A 19,501-nucleotide genomic window follows, 5' to 3' on the forward strand; every position below is an offset into this window, starting at 1 on the left:
TGCAGCATGGGGGATTGAATCCAGGGCCTTTACACTGAGCTGTGTCCTCAGCCCTTTATTTTATTTATTTATTTTTTTGGTACCAGAGATCGAACTCGGGACCTTGTGCTTGTGAGGCAGGCAGCGGCACCATTGAGCTAAATCCCAGCCCCTCAACCCTTTATTTTTTATTTTGGGTGGGATGTGGCTAAGTCACTTAAGTTCTCAGACTGAACTTGAGTTTTCAGTCCTTCTGCCTCAGCCTCTCAGAGTACTGGAATTATAGATGTGTGTCCAGGGAGCATTGATATTTTGATGGTGATTGCATTGACTCTGTGGGCACTTAGGGTAATACTAATAATATTCATATTTAACAATATTAATTCTCTCAACCTGAGAGTTGAGAGCTCTTTGCATATTCTATGTCTTTTTAAATTCTTTTTCTTCACTGTTTTATAAGTTTTGTTGTAGAGTCCTTTGCTTCCTTAGTTAGGTTTATTCCTAGATTTTTTTTTTTGAGGCTATTGTGAATGGGATAGTTTTCCTAATTTCTCTCTTAGCAAACTTATTATTGGTCAATAGGAGAGCTACCAGTTTTTATATGTTGATTTTATATCTTGCTACTTTTCTGAATTTATCAATTCTAAGTCTTTTGGTGACATCTTCAGAGTTTTCTCAGTATATAATCATATTATCAACAAACAGGGATAATTGGACTTTTCTAAAATTTCTAGTACTATACTGTATTGAACAAGTGTGGTAAGAGTAGATACCTTTGTTTATTTGTTTTTTCTTCTTATTTTAAAGGAAATGCTTTAAGTTTTCCCCCATTTAGTTTGATATTAGCTATGAGTTTGTCATGTATAACCTTTATTATGTTGAAGTATGAACCTTCTATACCTATTTTATTCATATCTTCTATCATGAAGGGATGTTGAATTTTATCAAAGGCTTTTTCTGTGTTTATTGAGATGATAATGTGATTTTTATTTTTGATTTTGTGTCCTGTGTTGCACTTGTTGATTTGTGTATGTTGAGCCATGCTTGCATCTGTGGAATGAAACCAACTTAATTGTGGGTGTTTTTATTATGAGCAACCCGGACATTTTGATTTTAGATATTGTTTGATAGTATGCTTTACAAAACCTTTAATTTTTAAAGTACTGTTCGGTTGTCTTAAAGTTTTTTGAAGGATTTAATTCTATGATATGTAAACACAACCAGGAATTATTTTAAAATAATTGTATTTGTGTTTTATTTTTTACTAACTCTTGCAGTTATGGTCCTTGTATTTGATTTTATAGAGAAAACAAATTGGCTGTTGAACCAATTTTGAACACTTATATTGAGTACCCAGACTAAGAATTAAGTAAAAATCTACAGTATTTGTTTGGGGTGAAAAATTCTAAATTTTATACTTGAGCCTAAAGTAAAACTGCCAAATGGCTAATGAAATACTTGCTTATGGAGAGAGCTACTTTCATATTTCCAGAAACTGGACCAAAGTTGGCCTTTGTGACATCTAAAATTGTATTTTTACTAAGGTGAAGAAAAGTTTAATGATTTCTCAGTCAAGTAATATCCATATCCTTCTAGCAAAATAAGTCTACAAGCACAATCAAATGAAGTCATAGAGAATCCCAGGTTATCAGTGCTCTTGCAATTCATGCAAGTGACCTGGTTCTCAGGTATGATGTGGGAGTTCTTAAGTGTGTGAGCTTCTGTGTCTCTGCCTAAGGAAAGATTTTACTTCTTAAATGAATTAGATGAATTACAGCTGTTGAGTGAGAGTAAAATTAGGAATATCTAAACGAAAAGCGATATCCAATATATTTGAAACTAGTTTACTGTCGGGTTTAGCTCTATTTTATTTTTCTCTTGCAGTAAACATTACTATCTTCAGAATACAAGTTAAGAAATGAGAGGCAAGGAAGAAAGGACATTCATCTTGGAAAGATTCAGAGCACTTTGAAATTTTCAGTGAATGTAACATTAGCTGCTAACACCCCCTTTGTCACCGGAATTGATGACGTGCTTCAAATTTAAATGGTAACTAGAAATTTCCTATCATCTTGTTTCCATCTAGAACTTTATGTGGCTTGAGAGGATTTAAATGTTTACAAATGCCAGACTGAAGCTAAAGTTTATAATTTTACATCTTAGCATTGTCAGGCTTTATTTTGGCCCTTAATGTTTGTTCAAAAAGTTGTTTTTCGTCCCAGCTTTTTAATTTAGAAACATAACCTTATTTGAGAAAAAATGGGATATATTCTAGTACATTTATAAGTCCATCCTTCACTAAATATTTTTTGCTTTCACAAAAATAAACCACTCAGAATAAGTACTCATTCTTTTCATATGTATGAAAGTTTTTAGATCTTGTTTTCTAAGTTTTATTTCTTCATTATTTTTGTTTTGTTTTGATTTTTGTTTTCTTCCTTGAGAGCTGCACTTTCTCTTTTCATATCTGACTTGTTATTTTTATTTTACCTTTATTTTCTCCTTTGCCTCTCTATACCTTTTGAAAAATCACCTTGCAGAACTGAGAGTCACAAAAGGAAAAAAAAATCCAGAGAAAGAACAGGAGAAAGAAATTTGAAATGACTATAAATTTTTTTCTTATTAAATTGCAAGGACAGATTTCAAGTAAAGTGAGCTGCAATTATATAGACTTACTATTATCAGTCTTCTTAAATCTTCTTAATTTTAGGCTAAAATTATTTCAATGAATGTTTTACAAAGATTGAAAGTTTGTAAATTCTTAATAGTATCCCAGTGAGAAATTACAACTATTCATAGGATGTTATTAATTTGATTTTGAGGGATAATTGTTTCTGTGCTTGAGTCACTATATATTAGTAGTGAGTGGGTGATATTGACTAAAACTAGTGCCCTGCTGTGGAATGTAGATGTGAAAAATCACTCAAATTGCATTATCTTGTGGTAGTCCTGATGAGTCTAAGGAATACTGGATCTGTTTGAAGGAAACGATTCAAAGGTATGAGTGTTATCTGGAATAAATCATGTTCTAAAGGATGAATATTCTAATTACTTTTCCCCATACTACCATTAACCATGATAAAAATATCTCAACAGTGATTTTTTAAAAAATTCTCCAGTTGCAGGTTAAACCTGTACATGTGGCATAATGAAAGCTTTTCTGTGATCTTATCACTGATAGTCATGTAGCTGCATTCAGCCCTTTTTAAATGTCTTTCTTCTCTAAATTAACTTCTTTCTAGTGGCTACCATTTTAAAAAACTGTTGGAAAGTTCAAGAAAGCAACTTTTGAAACACAGAGGAAATTAAGGTTCACTTATTCAGGGTAGTAATACATAGAAAATCACCAAATTCCCTGCCTTTTCCATTAATCACTTGCTTACCCATTTAATTACGTCTTCTATAATTTTATATAATCTGTTTCATTATCAAACTAAAAACAGTATCATCCCACTTTTGTACTATAATGTGCTGATGACACTTATAAAACTCCTAATTACATTTATCTTCGTATTTTTTTTTGGTACGGGGATTGAACTCAGGACCTTGTGCTTTCGAGGCAGGCAGCAGAACCACTGAGCTAAATCCCCGGCCCCTATCCTAATTACATTTCAATCCATTTATCAGTGATGTTTGGTTGCTGTGGATGGATAGATTACAACTTTACCTCTTTAGTTGTACAGATTTTAGTTGTAAAATTTGCAAAATTTCTAACTTGCATAACTAGAAATTCAGATTTCCAATTGTGTGTACTAACATAAGCCACTTTGTAGTAACTAAACTTTAAAGCTTGACATCCTAGGTATGTAATGCTAAGGTTAAATCAGACACCCTGTTTTATTTAAGTTCATTTCATTAGTTGAAAACTATGGCCCATGTTGATGGGGCAGTGTATTGCAGGAAAAAGGATCACTTTGATCAATTGATATCTCTCTAGAATCTTAAGCTCATAAAGCTTGATAGGCCTTTAAAGCATCCTTTATAATTTCTGTCCTTTATATAGGGAAGCCTATGTGTAATTTTCTCAGACAAAACTGAGTGTAAAATAATAGTAATTTATATGTATGGAGGGCTTACCATATGCCAGGCGTTGAGGTTAACTTTTAATATGTTGCCTTAGTCCATTTGGTCTATTTTAATAAAAGTATGTTAAACTGAGTGGCATATAAATGACAGAAATGTATTTCTCACAGTTCTGGAGGCTGGGAAATTCAGAATCAAGTTACTGGCATTTAGTGTCTGGGGAGGGCTACTTCCTGGCTTATAAGTAATTCATTTCATTCATTGTATCTTCATTGGCTAGAAAGGGCAAATCTATTTTCTTGAGTTTCTTTTTTTTTTTTTCGTACCAGGGGATCGAACTTGGGTCCTTGCGCTTGCACAGCAGGCAGCGAAACCACTGAGGTAAATCCCAGCTTCTTTTTTAAAGGCTCTAAACTTTCATGAGGACTCTACCCTCACAATCTAATCACCCACCAAAGGCCCCACCTCCAAATACCCCAAATTGTCCACATTCATAAACATTCATTTTGTGGCTGTTTATATGCATGATCCTTCAGTGTGTGTGGCATAGGCCCTATTATGAAAAAATTTCATTTTACATATATATAAGGAAACTCATTCTCAAAGCATTTAGTTGCACAAATTAAGTGGCCAATTAGGAGTAGAGCTAGGACTGTCTGACTCCATAGCCTGAGCTCTTAACCAGAATTTTATTCCAGTTTAAAGACAAAAATCGGAAAGTGTTGTTATTGGCAGAGTTCTTACTGCAGCTTTGTAAAATTATGCTTCCTTGAAGTGTGCATTATGTTTCTTCTGTAGCATCAAAATTTTATTTGGTCAATAATTTCTGAGTTTTGATTATGCTCTTAATTTGTTATTATATAATATAAAAGGAAAGATGCTATCCTAAAACTTTAAACTAATTTGGCTTTTGAAAAAGGTTAACTTAATCTTCTACACTGTAAAGTTAAATTACTTGAAGTTAATGTTGGTTATTCCTTCATTTTAGTTAAGATGAAGGCAAAGAAGAAAAGAAGGATAAGAAGTATGAGTGGGGAAAAATAAAAACTGAGCCTTATTCTAATCTGTTTTTCCTAGAAGTCTTAGTTGCCTGTCTCTTATCTCTTTATGCTCAGAAGATTCTTCAGTGTCTTTCAATTTCTAAAGATGATACTGCCATTAAAAATTAAAATGGTAGTGAATTCAGAGTCCAGTTAATCTTAATGTCATCTATTTTCTGTTCAATTTATATATAGTCACTTTCAAATAGATACTTCTTATTGTACTAATTGTAGAAAATAAGCACAGTAAAACCTACCATCAAGATTCGGTATAGTAATACATTAAAAATATGTTTATAAGATATATACAATTATTCTAAAATTTAGGTGGACAAGCAAAGGATTTAGAATACCAAAAACAATTTTGAAAGAGTTGAATAACAGAAAGAATCACTCTATTTATTTGGAAGACATATAGCCACAGTAATCCAGACTGGTAATGACAGTAGACTAGATATACAAATCAACAGATAGCTGGATATGGTGGTACACAGGGAAGCTGAGGCAGGAGGATCACACTGAGTTCAAAGCCAGCCTGGGCAACATAGTGAGTTCAAGGCCAGCCTAAACTATAGAACAAGAGCCTATCTAAAAAAAATCTAAGTAGATGGATCGATAGATAGATAGGAATAGATAACCTAAAAAGAGCTCCACACTAATATTAGCCAGCTGTTTGAATTTTACAAAAGTATAAAGGCAATTCAGTGGAGGATGTCTATCTAAGAAATAGTGCAGGCACATTTGGATATGTATGGGAAAAAAAATAACCTCAATATAAGTCTCACACTATAAAAAATTAAAAATGAATTATAGACTTAAATAGAAAATGTATAGACCTTTCAGAAGTAAACATAGAAAATATTCATAACCTGGGGCTTGTTAAGAGGAAGTAGATATGATACCAAAGCACAATTCATGTGTTAAATTTCTATTACTGTAACAAAATACATGAGATAATCAGCTTTTTAAAAGAAAGGTTTCTTTTGATTCCTGCTTCTGGACATTTTAATCCATGTTGCATGGGTGCTGTTCTCTGGCTTGTCACAGCAGCATATCACATCAGAGAGGACATGGTGGTAAGCAAGCCACCCAGTTCATGATGGTTAGGAAGCAAAAGAGAGGAGGGAAGGGAAAAGGGAGGGGTTGAGGTCCCAATATCCCCTCAAAGGAATGTCCCATTGACAGTAGACCTGCCTTTAGGCTCAGCCTCTTAAAGTTACCCACACCTCAGCATCAAGCTGAGGACTGAGCCTTTAACACTGGCCTTTGGGGAGTGTTAAGATCCAAGCTATAGTACAATAAAAAAACCCAACTTCATCAGCATTGAAACTTCTGCAAATAGAAGAATAGGAATGTTATTAGGTAGCTCCTTCTAAAAGTGGCTCGCCAATTAAATGTTGCTGGGTTTTGGGTTGCTCACCTCTCCTTCTGAAATTAGAGTCCACATTCTCACCTTGAACAAAGAACTGGAATTGAACAAAAAAAAGCAAAAAGCAGTGGCAAGTTTATTTGAAAAAGTAAAGGTGAAGAGTGAAAGAGAAACTGGCTCTCCGGAGTAAGCTTGGGCCTAGTAAAAGAGGAAAAGGCAAGATAAAAGTATACCCTGGAGAAAGCAGGTGGGCTATTATGAGGAAAACCCCAATAGCAAGCTCTTCTTTGTGTCTGTGTCCTTTTATACTACACAAATCTCCAGGAAACCGCGAGAACTCCTTTTGGGGAGGTTACCGGAAATTGAACTCAGGACCTTGCACTTGCCAGGCAGGCTGGCACCACTGAGCTAAATCCCCAGCACTGAAAATTTCTATATAGGAGTCCTGAAAGATGATGCTTGGATCCCATGCCTCAGGCTGACTTCAAGTCTAGGCTATCCTATTGAAAACCTGGTGGAGTTCTAGTGAGAAGTCCATGTGCAGGGCTTTGACACTGTTCTACACATGTGTTCTGGGATCTTGTAATTAACAGATTATGCCTACTTCCCCCAGCCAGTTTTGCTGTGCTCTTAATCTCCTATGAATTTGACTCAGTCTCTAGGCAGTGATAGTCCTAGAAGAATCTATCTGATAAAACAGTTTTGGAATTCTGAAGTCTCTTGAAGCCTTGCAACATCCAGAGGAAGACTAGGGAGATAAAGTGTGATTGAATTTGGTTAGTTTCAGCTCTTAACATAATAGCAGCTGTCCATCTATCATCACCACCCTGACGCCTGCTCAGTGGCAGGCAGCCAGGTAGATGTTCTTGGAGCAGCTTGCAGACAGTTACAAGGTGGGTACAAAGCACCCTCAGCTCCAGATTCAAAGAGCTGACTGATCAGTGCTTCTCAAAACAGAGGTCCCCCCGCAAAAGGGCAGGTAGCCTCTGCTCATGGTTTCAACCCCTCACCTTCCAGCTGAAGTGAGAACAGCCCTCTTACCTCCCCGCTTTCATTTTTCTCTTTTCCCTCTGTTGTGATTCCAAAATTTCAGACAGGTATTTAAAATCAACTACATCTATGGGGAACATTAGAGAGTAGCTATGTATGCCCAGGGAAAAGTGCAGGCTCAGAAAAGACCTTGGAAGACCTGACATTTACATTTCAGGCTGCTATTTGCACAATTAGCCTACCATAATTAGAACAAAACAGCAAACTTTAGAAAAGGATTGGAATCTGATTTCCATAGTCATATTAGTGATCTCTCTGTTCTTATAACAAAATATTTGACACAAGCTCCTTATCAACTAAAAAGAGGTTTATTTTGGCTTATGGTTTTGTAGTTTCAGGTTCAAGATCAGGTGGCCTCATTGGTTTGGATCTCTGGTGAGGGTAGCAAATCATAGCAGGAGAGGGTATCAGAGGGAGTGGTCACATCTCAAGCCAGGAAATAAAGTGCGACTAGGGTCCCACAGTTGTCTTTGAGTATACACCCCCAATGACCTAAGGACCTCCCACTAGGCCCCAACTATTAAAAGTTCACAGAAATTCCCAATACTGCCACCCTAGGTGATAAGCTTGTACCTTTGGCCATAAGTCAAAGACCTGTAAAGAAACAAAGATCTCGACAAAAGTAAATATAGTGAAAATTATAAAAGCTAGTATTATTGTAACAGAGGTTTATAACTCTTTTCTGCATGACTTAAGAGAATAGTGAATTTTTTACTTAACCTAACATCTATAATTATAGCTTTAGTTTGTAACTATATTTTCTATTCTACATAATTTAAGAGACTGATTTATTTAAAAGAATTAGTAGTTTATGTTTTGGGGTGCAAAGTATCTAAAGATAAAATTTTATAAAATCAATGTTCAAGGAAGTTGGGGACTGAACTGTAAAGGAGCAGAAGTTTTGTATGTTATTGAAGTTAAGATAGTATAAATTTTCAGGAATTAACAAGCAAAAAGAGAAAGACTTATACAATGAAAACTATAAAATGTTGCTGAAATTTCATAGATCATAAGTAAATGAAAACATATTCTATGTTCATGGATCAGAAGACTTTTAAATTAAGATGTCAATACTACCAAAAGTGATCTATAGATTCAATACAATCGTTCTCAAAATTCTACTGATTTTTTTGCAGAAATAGGAAAAAATCATTCTCCTATTCATATGAAATCTCAAGAGACCCTGAATAAGCAAAAAATCTTGAAAAAAGAGAGACAACACTTGAAAAGTCACACCTCCTAATTTCAAAATGGACTACAAAGATAAAAGAATCAAAACAGTGTTACAGGGGTCAGGGATTTAGCTCAGTGGTTACAGGCACAAAGACAAATTAATGAAATAGCATAGAAATAAACCTTCACTTATGCCAAAATGATTTTTTGAAAAAAAAAATTTTTTTTGAGACAAGGTCTCACTATGTATTTCAGGCTAGCCTTGAACTCATTATGTAGCCCAGACTGGCCTCGACCTTATGGCAATTCTCCTACCTCAGCCTCCCAAGTGCTAGGTTTACAGCCATGCATCACCACATCTGGCTTGTGAAATGATTTTTGACAAGAATGCTGACACTGTTCAGTGAGGGAAAAGACACTCTTTTCAATGATTAGTGCTGGGAAATGGGATATCCACATACAGAGAATGAAGTTGGACCTTTACCTAATGCCACAAACAAAGACTAATGACAGTGGATCAAGACCTACCTGTAAAACTCTTTAAAAGATATTTTGGACAAAAGTTTTGTAACATCATATCTGGCAGTGATTTCTTGGATACAACAGCAAAGGCACAAGTAACAAAACAGACAGTTGGACTTCATGAAAGTTTTAAAATTTTGTGTTCAAAAGACACTGTCAATGGAGAAAAATGAGAGAAGTGAGAGAAAACTTGTATTTCTCATACATCTGATAATGTGATTAATATTCAGGTTATATAGAGAACTCTTCAAACTCAGTAACAAAAAAGCAGACAACCTGATTAAAAAATGGGCGAGTTGAATAGATATTTTTCAAAGAAGATATGTACATATCTAATAAAATGAAAAAATGCTTATGTCATTAGGGAAATGAAAATCAAAATTATATTAGAATACCACCTGATTCCCATTAGGATAGTTACTTATAATAAAACTGAAAATAATTAGTGTTGGTGAGGATGTGGAGAAATTGGAAAACTTGTACACTGCTCGTTGAAAAGTAGAATGGAATCGTGGCTATAGAAAATAATATGGAAGTTCCTGCAAAAATTAAAAATAGAAGTATCATATGGCCTAGCAATTCTACCTGCAGGTATATACTCTAAAGATTTGAAAGAAGGGTCTTAAATATTTGTACACCCAAATTCATAGCACCATTATTCACAGTAGCTAAAATGGAGAGGCAACCTAAGTGTCCGTTGATGGACAAATGAATAAGCAAAATGTGATAGATACAAAATTCAGACTAAAAAGGAAGGAAATCTAACATATGCTACAACATGGATGAACCTTGAGGACATTATTCTCATTGAAATAACCAGTCACAAAAAGACAAATACTGTATGATTCTAATTATGTGAAATAGAATAGTAAAAATGACAGAGAAAGTAGAATGGTGGTTGCTCAGGGTTGGAGGGAAGGAGTGATAAGAGTTATCAAGGGGTATGGCTTTTCAGTTTTACAAGATGAGAATGTTTTGGGGATAGTAGTGATGATTGCACAAAATAATATATGTATTACCACGAAACTATACAGTTAATAGTTAAAATGGAAGATACTAGGTTGTGTGTGTTTTACTCCAGTTATTAAAAATTTGAGGGAATAAGTCTGTGTAGAATTTATATTTGTGTGTGTGTGTGTGTGTGTGTGTGTGTGTGTGTGTGTGAGAGAGAGAGAGAGAGAGAGAGAGAGAGAGAGATAATTAGAATGACTAGTAGCTTTAACTATCTCCAGTCAGTTTTACATTCTTTATGCTATGGAATTCTTTTTTTTTTTAATTCTTAAATGTTTTGCAGTAAGTTTGTATTTTTAAAGTCAGAAAATAATATTTTTGTTTTTTAAAATATGTACCATAGAAGAGTCACTGACATTCTCAGGTCGCTAATGGAGATATGCTGGTGTGCTATATAACTTTATTCTTGCTGCTTAACGTGCTACTGTCTTGTTAAATCTGCATTATGTTTTAGAAGAATATGATTCCATCATTCTTCAGCTTTTCAAATGTATTTTTAAGACTTTGTTGAAAATGAAAAAATTATTTCTGTGAGCTTGCATCTACTCCAGCATTAGATTTTTATAGAAAAATTATTGCAGCAAACATACTCTCTGGTAGAGTAAATGATCAGGAAATGAATGTATAATGTGGTAAAAATTCTTCCTCCACACTTGAGTTGCCAGCAAGCTATTAATGCTTTAAAGCAGTGATCATGAAAGTTTTAGAGACCAAGTACCCAAATGGCAACCAAAAACCCAGTTATTTATCACAAAGTGCCAACAATTAAATCTGAATAATCCGCTGCTGGTGTGATGCTGGGGTTACTTGGCTCATGTGCCAACAGAGAGGACTCTGTGTGCCTGCTGCAGCACGTGTACCATAGGTTCACCACTGGTGCTATAGAATAAGAGTCCAATCATGCTATGTGGGGAAGAGCTCACTTTTGTTTTTATTTTGATGGAGTTTGTTTTTGTTTTTTGGGGGGTGTTTGCTTGTTGTAGTATTAGGGATGCAGTATTGAATGCAGTATAAAACACAGGAGCATCCTACCACTGTGTTACATACCCAACCATTTTTATATTTTATTTTGAGACGGGGTCTTGCCAAGTGTCCCAGACTGGCCTTGAACTCACAATTCTTCTGTCTCAGCCTCCAGAGAAGGTGGGATTATAGGCATATGCCACTACTTCTGGCTTCTTAAGAGTTCACCTTTGAAAACACAAGATAACGCAAAAAGAGCATGTTTATCTAGACTGGTTTTTTTTTTTATCTTTTTAGAAGTTGCTTCACTTATGGTTAGGGACCAGGGTGAGGGATGATGAAAGAAGAGGTTGGGACCTGTAGTAGTTGTAAAGGAGAAGATTAGTGGGGATGCTGGGAACACATTTTACCCTTTGATTCATTGTGCCAAGTATAATTAGTAGTAAAGGTTTTAAGTATTATAATCACATGAAGTATCACTAAATATCCAAGTGATTGGAGAGCATAATAAATACAGACATCCCTGTTGTTTCCTTTTCTAGAAGGTAAATTTGCTCACTGTATTTTTTTTTTTTTTTTTTTTTTGGGTACTGGAGATTGAACTCAGGTCCTTGCGCTTGTGCAGCAGGTGGCAAAACCACTGAGCTAAATCCCTGGCCCCAACTCACTGTATTTTTATAACATTGAAAACCTGGGAATCTGTAAAAGTACTTATGATAGACAACACAGTAATTTCCAATCCCACTAGTACTTTAATTCTGAAGTAACTGTTTCTTTGTTCTATCAACAGAATCATAGAGGAAAATAATAGCATCATCATTCTGTGTTAGTAAGGATATAGAGATATAAGAACCTGTGTGTTGCTCGGAAGTATGTGAGATATTTTAGTCATTGTGAAAAGGTTTGGTCTTTCTTCAAAAAGTTAAACATAGAATTATTGCTGGGCATGGTGGCACACATCTGTACCTAGCACTCAGGAGGCTGAGGCAGGTGGATCACTGTGAGCCTGGGCTACATACATAGTGAGTTCAAGGCAGCCTGAACTACATAGTGAGACCCTGTCTCAAAACAAAAAAGAATTACTATATGGTTCCAGTTCTAGGTATATATTTAAAAGTATTGAAAACAGGACCTCAAGCAAATATTGTGCAGAAATGTTCACAGCAACACTATTCATAGTAGCCAAAAGATAGGAACAACCTAAATGCCCATCAGCAGATAAATGGATAAGCCAGTTGTGGTAAATCAGCAACAGAACACTATCTGAAGATTTTGTAAATATTTAGAAAATAACCCACTTCTAAATGGCAAAAGGGTCAAAGAGGAGCTCAGAAGGGAAGTTATAAAATATTTTTAGTTTAATGAAAATGAAATAATATATCTAAATTTGTAGAATGCTGTTGAAGCAGTAGGAAACTGACAATAAATGCTTATTCAGAAGAAGGAGAGAAACTTAAGAACTCAGTGTCACTTTATTAAAGTAGAAAAATTTGAGCAAAATAATCCCAAATTAAATATATGGAAAGGATTAATTAAGAACAGAAATCTTTGAAGTAGAAAACAAAATCAGTAGAGAAAACAAGGATAACTAAAAGTTGGTTCTTTGAGAAATGAATAAAATTAAAACCCTTTGTTTTAATTACCTTTTTGTCACTGTGACCAAATAGCTGAGAAAAGCTCAAAGGGTGATTTATTTGGGTCACATTTTACAAGGCTTCAGCCATAGTCAGCTCCTTCCTTTGCTGTGGGCCTGAAGTGAGGGAACATTATGAGAGAAGGGTGTGGTGGTGCGAAGCTGCTTGCCACATGGCAACCAGGAATCAGAGAGCAAGGAAAGACCCGGGGGGCGGGGGGAGGAAGAGCCAAGGACAAGATGTAGTCCCGAAGTCACGCCTTCACGACCCAGTCCCGTAGGAAGACCTTACCTTCCTAAGTTTTCATCATTTACTAATAATGCCATCAAATTATATCTCATCAATAGCTTAATCTACTGAAAAAGTTAGAGCCCTTGTGATCCTGTCTTCCTGTCAACAAACTAAAAGGCAAAAACCCCCATATGATTATCTCAATAATTAGATACTGCATCAATTCATGATAATAAACATCAGTAACTAAGAAGAAAAGGAATCTCCTCAATTGTAAGGGGCAAATGTAAATATCCTCCAGGTATTACACTTATGTTGAAAAACTGAGTATTTCTTCAGATTAGGAACAACCCAAGAATGTCACAGACTGTTCAATAGGCAAGAAAAAAGATGCACAGTGCTACCTTGGTATTTATTGTTGACTGCCACCTGGAGGTGTGTCAAATACTAAAAATGATGAGCACCAAACAAATTATTTTGGCAAGAGAGTGTAACGAACCACGAGGCAGTTGATACCAACAAAGCTTTGGCTTGTGTGTGTGAGTACCAAACAGTACCAGGACAAAATTTGTGCATCAGAAACCATCAAGTACCAAATTTGGTGGGTTTCATACCAGTTGAGATCCAGGCTATGACTGTAACGGGAATGCAGATTGAGCATTTTCCTTGTTTGCTTTTATTTGATCTATTTTAAAGTGAATGATCCTTCTCTTGCTTCTAGATCCTTGCCATTCTATATAGTCTCTATTACCTAAGGAAATCAGGAGTTTCTTCAAGATTGCTAAAATTGTAGGAATGAAAGAAGTTTGTTTGTTTTTTAAGGAAGTCTCCATTATACTCCACACATGGAAAAGAGAAGTAGAAGTTGCATGTGATCACCTTTGCCAACCATCTGTGAGTTTCTAATGCACATTCTCATCTCTCTCTGAAGGATTATCCATTGCAACTTGTTCTCTCACTTTCCTTAAAGCAAGCACTATTATTCTCCCCGAGTCTTCTATCACATAGCAAGAGCGTTGGTGGAAATTGCTTTTCCATAAAAAGAACTGTGCCTCTTACTCTTCAAATGCCACTGATTAAGAAAATCATTGATTGATTTTCCTGGGGAATAAATTAGGTTTTCCCCTGAGAATGGAAAGAAAGAAATGAGATGTAAAGAATGAAGATGGCTGAGTGTTATGAGGAAAATGTTTATGCAGTTTCCATGGAAACAACATGTAGGCATTCAAAACAGGAGCTTATATCTCTACATTTGTCAAATATAAATCAGATATGGGTTGCATTTATTCTCTTTCTTGGCCTAAATTTAGTCTGACATGTGGTTGTGTAAAATATGCTCCTACTTTAGTGTATTTGCTTAATGTTTGCAGGAATCTGGCAATACATGGACTGCCATGATTTAAAATCATATACACAAAGCACAGAAATAAAATTAAGGAAACAGTTACAGCAAAAAAAATTCCTAACAACAAATGGCAGCACAATCAGTTCCCACCACAGGGCTTCTGAAACTGACTTTCATAATGAACAGAGCTAATTAATTTTTCTTTATTGAAATGTACTCACATTTTGGATCTAGTTGGTACAAGCTAATTTTTTGTGGGTTGGTGTCAAATGCAGAAAATGCATAGCTTGATAGTTTATTCTTATTTAACATATGTGCTTTCTTTTCTTCAGTAGAGTAAGACACAAGTGTTTCTGAATGATTTTTAGATTTTTCTGGCAGAAAACATCGGTTGCCTTTAATTTCATGCTTCATAAGTGTGGCATGGTAGACATCTAGACAAAGCATACACAAGTTTTGAAGATTTGGAGAATTTGACAAAACTCAAAGCTTAAAGTTTTTTCAGTAAGTAATTCCAAAGATAATGCAGAAAATTCAGACCCGATCTGCAGCCACTGCTGTTTAATAGACTCACAAAGAACAGTCGGAAACCCTGAAAACAATTACAATAGGCTCCTTTCATAAAATCTGGGTGTTATCCATACAACTCCAATACCTGCATGTCAACTTTGTTAGCCATTTCCTAGCCCATCCACTTATCACCCTGTGTATTTTCTCTTCTGTTAGATTCCCTCAAAGACATGCACTTAGTGAGCAGATAGTCTGGAGGCATGATGTCTTATTAAAGCAATAATTAGTATTAGTCCAGTAAATTTAACAGTAATTTAATGAGACCAAATAGCTGTACAGATTAAAATGGGAAAGGCCTAATCAAAGAAAGCTTTACAGAGGAGGTAGGTTTTAAGTCAAAATTTAGAAGTTAAAGATCTTTCTAGAGACCATTTTGACAATATGATATCAAAATTTTAAAAATTTATATACCCTTTAAACCAAAAATTTTACTTCCAGGAATTTGTCTTAAGGAAATAAAGTTTAGTAAAATGATTAAGTTAGAAGAATGTTTTCTAGAAATGGGGATTTAGCTCAGTGATTCTGCCACCTGCCTCGCAACCACAAGGTCCCGAGTTCGATCCCAAATACCAAAAAAAAGGAGAATGTTTTCTAAACCCTGTTTAAAATATAGAAATATTGGAAATAACTCAGACATCAAAGGAATGGGTAAATTTAGGATAAATCCAGAAAATGAAGGTGTATAGCTATTCCAAATGATGTTGCAAAAAAATTTTTTATTGATGTGGAAGAGTATTCCTGATACATTGTTAAGTGAGAAAAGTAGGAATTTGATGGTATTGTATTAAATCTACAGATAATTTTGAGGAAAATTTACATGTATATTATGTTGGATTTTCTAATTGATGAGGATAGTACTTAATAGGCACATTTATTTAGCACTTTGACTTTTAAAATTAGTGTTTTATACTTGTCAGCCTGGAGCTCTGATACCTATTTTCTTAGATTTATGTCCAAGGATTTATTTTTTACCTTTTTGTTTGTTTTTGGAGCTGATCTGAAAAGTACTTTTACATTTTTTGTTTGTTAGTATATTGCTCATATATAGAAATGAAATTGATATTTACATGTTGACCTTTTATCCTACAGTCTTCAAATATCCAAATGGCATAATTTTATCTTTTTCAATCTGTGTATTTCATTTCCTTTTCTTACTATCTAGAACTTTTAGGATATATAGACTGAATCCTGAGAGTATAGACATCTTTGTCTTACTCCCTCTTTTGGAGAAGTGGAGGAGGTTTTTCCTTATTAAATATAATGTTAGCTGTAGGTTGTTTCATAGATGTCCTTGAATCATGTAGAAGAAATTCCCTTTGGTCCTGATTTTCTGAGCATTTTCAATATGATAGATTTTTCAGTATGTTGGATTTTGTCAAATAAATTTTCTGTATCAATTGATATAATTGTATGGATTTTTCTTTGAGCTAGCTGTTAATAGAATGGATTACCTAGATTGCTTAATATTGAATTTGTATTCCTAGAATGAACCGTACTTAGTTGTGATGTGCTATTCTTTTCACATATTACTAGAACATCTCATAGATGATTTTTGTTTATTATGTTTGAGGTTGAGAGCTATTGGCCCATAGGCATGCCCCCCCCCAGTCCTGGGGATTGAACCCAGTATTGCCCTAGTTTTGATTGTTTTTGTTTCTTAATATAATTTGGGCAGTAGGGTAAAGTAGATCTCACAAAATACATTCGTAAGTCGCGGTCATGTGTCTGAAGCTGCAGCTCAACACTGTACAGGGGGCTCTCCTTGGTGAAGAGGAGGTGTCCTGAGCCATGCTGCCCTCTACCTCTGTCATGAGCTGGGATGCTTTTCTGTGCACTATGCTGCCCACACATCTACTGTGCTCTTCACCTATAGCCTGATCATGAGAGTTCTGGGGCACATCATCATTTCTCAATTGCCTGCTTGTATTGTGGGTCATGCCTCAGAAGACTGAAATGAAAACATAGCAGTTGTATCAACTTATCCTAATAATGACATTACAGAGTAAAAGTGTTTTCCATATTATGGAAGAAAACTCCATGTTGGTTATCTACAGATATTAGTTGCTGTCCAGGTCATTTTCAACGCTAACAGTAGCAGGAAAGAGGTAACAGTTGAGTGCAAAATTGATGGATCACCCAATCTAAAGCCAAGGATGATCATGACCAGTTTTGGGGATGAGTTGCATTCAGAATCATAGTACATGCATAGAATGAGGAGGATCATCTCCACAAAATAAATGTGTTATGTGTCTTTATTTTGTATCAGCTGAACCTGCCATTCTAGAATTATGAGGTACCTAGGAGAAAGATGTCTAATATGTGACATTAATATGACAACATAATGTGTTTCCAGATCACAGTGTTCGGTGTCCTCTTGACCTCTTGTATAGCCCTCAGATAGGGACCAATGAACACCTGTTTCTGACCATATAGAATGGAGCTTTTGTCCTCATTCCTATGAGACTTAATTGCCAAGAGTCTAAAGCTTAATGTGTTGTGCTATGTTGGATTTAACACTAGTTAACTGTCATATTTTGATGCCACTGAAGTTTTAAGGGTAGCATAACACCTAGTTATCATTAAATGACTTTATAGCTACAAGAAATGTGTGTCGAGTTCTGTATGTGAGAAAGAAAAGAAAGGTATATCTGAAAGTTAAAATAAATAAAATACATGGGTAGTATTTTTCTGTTTTCTGGAACACATTGTCTAGAACTGGTATGATTTTTTTCTTTAAATATTTGGTAGAACTTATCAGTGAAACTATCTACACATAGCGATTCAGGGAAGTGGGTGGGGCAGGGAGAGACGGTTTTTTGGTCTGTTTGGCTTTTAAATTTGCTTAATGTTAAGATTTACCTTTTTTGGAGTAGTTCACTGTAAAGCTAAATAAAAGGAAGTTACAGAGATTTCTCATATAATTCCTGCCCCAACACATGCATAGCCTCTTCCATTATCAACATCCTCTACCAAATTGATACATTTATTATAGGTGATAAACTTTGATGCATCGTAATTCATCACAGTCTAAAGTTTAGGATTTTGCTTTTTGTTTTTTACATTTGGTGGATTTGGAGAAATGTATAATGACCTATATTTACCACTATAGTATCATGTGGAATGCTTCCACTGCCCTCTCTTCTCTACCCTTTCATCTCTCCCCTCTAATCTCTAGCAACTGTGGATCTCTTTTGACAATCTCTATGGTTTTGTCTTCTCTAGAATCCCTTATAATTGGAATTATATAATATGTGGCCTTTTTAGATTGACCTCCTTCACTTAATGTAATATGATTGTGAATTCTTCCCATATCTTTACATGACTTGACAGCCCATTTCTTTTTAGTGCTGAATAGTATTCATTGTCTGAATGTACTGTAGTTCATCCATTCACCTACTGAGAGAGACATCATGGCTGCTTCCATGTTCTGGCAATTGTGAATCAAGCTGCTGAAAATATCTATGTTCAAGTTTTTGTGTGGACATTTGTTTTCACCTCCTTTGGGTAAATACCAGGGAGCATGGTTGCTGGATCATATGGTAAGAGTTTGCTTAATTTTTATTTATTTATTTATTTTTGGTACCAGGGATTGAACTCGGGTCCTTGCGCTTCTGCAGCAGGCGATGAAACCACTGAGCTAAATCCCCAGCCCTTTGCTTAATTTTTAAAGAAACTGCCACACTGTCTTCCAACATGGCTACACCATTTTGCATCTGCAGAGCTGAGAGTGGAACTTAGTGATAGAGCACTTTCCTAGCATGCACCAGGTTCTGCATGCATTCCATCCCCAGCATCACAAAATAAACAAAAGAAAAACAAATAAAAATAACAATCAGTGCTTAAATGTATAAACTACACAGACAGCCATTTTGCATTCTGACCAGCAGTAAATTCAAGTTTCTTTTGCTCCACATCCTTGCCAGCATTGGTGGCCTCCGTGTTAAGGACTTTGGCCATTCTAGTAAGTGAGCAGTGATATCTTACTATTTTATTTTCATTTCCCTAATGACATATGATGTAAAACATTTTTCAGTAATACTCCCTTGCCATCTGTATATTGTCTTTGGTGAGGTATATGTTAAGTTCTTTCATCCAAAAGTTTATAAACCTCATGGTTAGGTATTCATAGCAGTGAACCCCACATCTCTGGTACCAAATTCTGCCATAGTTACTTTATTTGATGCTGAGGCAGAATACCTGACACCCACAACTTAAAGGATGAGAGATTAATTTTGGCTTATGTTTAAATCCATGCTTGGCCAGCTCCAAGTCAGGATGGCCTGGGACAGGGGCATTCTGGAGGAGAGCTACTCACCTCATGGTAGACAGGAAGCAGAAAGTGAAGGGAGAAACCCAGAAAGGAGACCTTTCAGGTCAAGGCCACAGTGACCTGCCTCTTCTAACCAGGGCCCACCTCTTAACAGCAGGTCTGCTATAACACTCCTTCAATGCCTATGATACATGAGGCTTTGAGGGACATCTAGATGTAAACCGTAACAAGGGAAAAGCTTTCATTCAATTCTTCCCCATTTAGTATGATGTTGACAGTGGGTTTGTCCTAAGTACCTTTTATAAGATTGAGGTAAAGTCC

General features: G+C 35.5%; 1 protein-coding gene across 9 annotated transcripts in view; it reads left to right on the forward strand.

Moving 5' to 3' along the window:
- The window catches only part of Peak1 (pseudopodium enriched atypical kinase 1), a 301,634-nt gene that overhangs the window by 145,511 nt on the left and 136,622 nt on the right, over window positions 1-19,501 (forward strand). For 4 of the 9 annotated variants that reach the window (XM_004872064.4, XM_021250058.2, XM_087210270.1 and 1 more), the window contains one exon: window positions 1,864-2,028. The exons of 2 other annotated variants lie outside the window; for them this stretch is intronic. The gene's annotated coding sequence lies outside the window, so the exon portion shown is untranslated. Of the gene's footprint in view, window positions 1-1,863; window positions 2,029-4,331; window positions 4,384-13,817; window positions 13,890-19,501 lie in introns of all 9 variants that reach the window. 3 more of the 9 variants (XM_087210267.1, XM_087210268.1, XM_021250057.2) reach the window with 3 other exon arrangements.

The sequence above is a fragment of the Heterocephalus glaber genome, unplaced genomic scaffold (genome assembly GCF_053883595.1).
Source record: "Heterocephalus glaber isolate CG9 unplaced genomic scaffold, H.glaber_assembly_v1.0 deba00001140, whole genome shotgun sequence".
NCBI classification, from domain to species: domain Eukaryota; kingdom Metazoa; phylum Chordata; class Mammalia; order Rodentia; family Bathyergidae; genus Heterocephalus; species Heterocephalus glaber.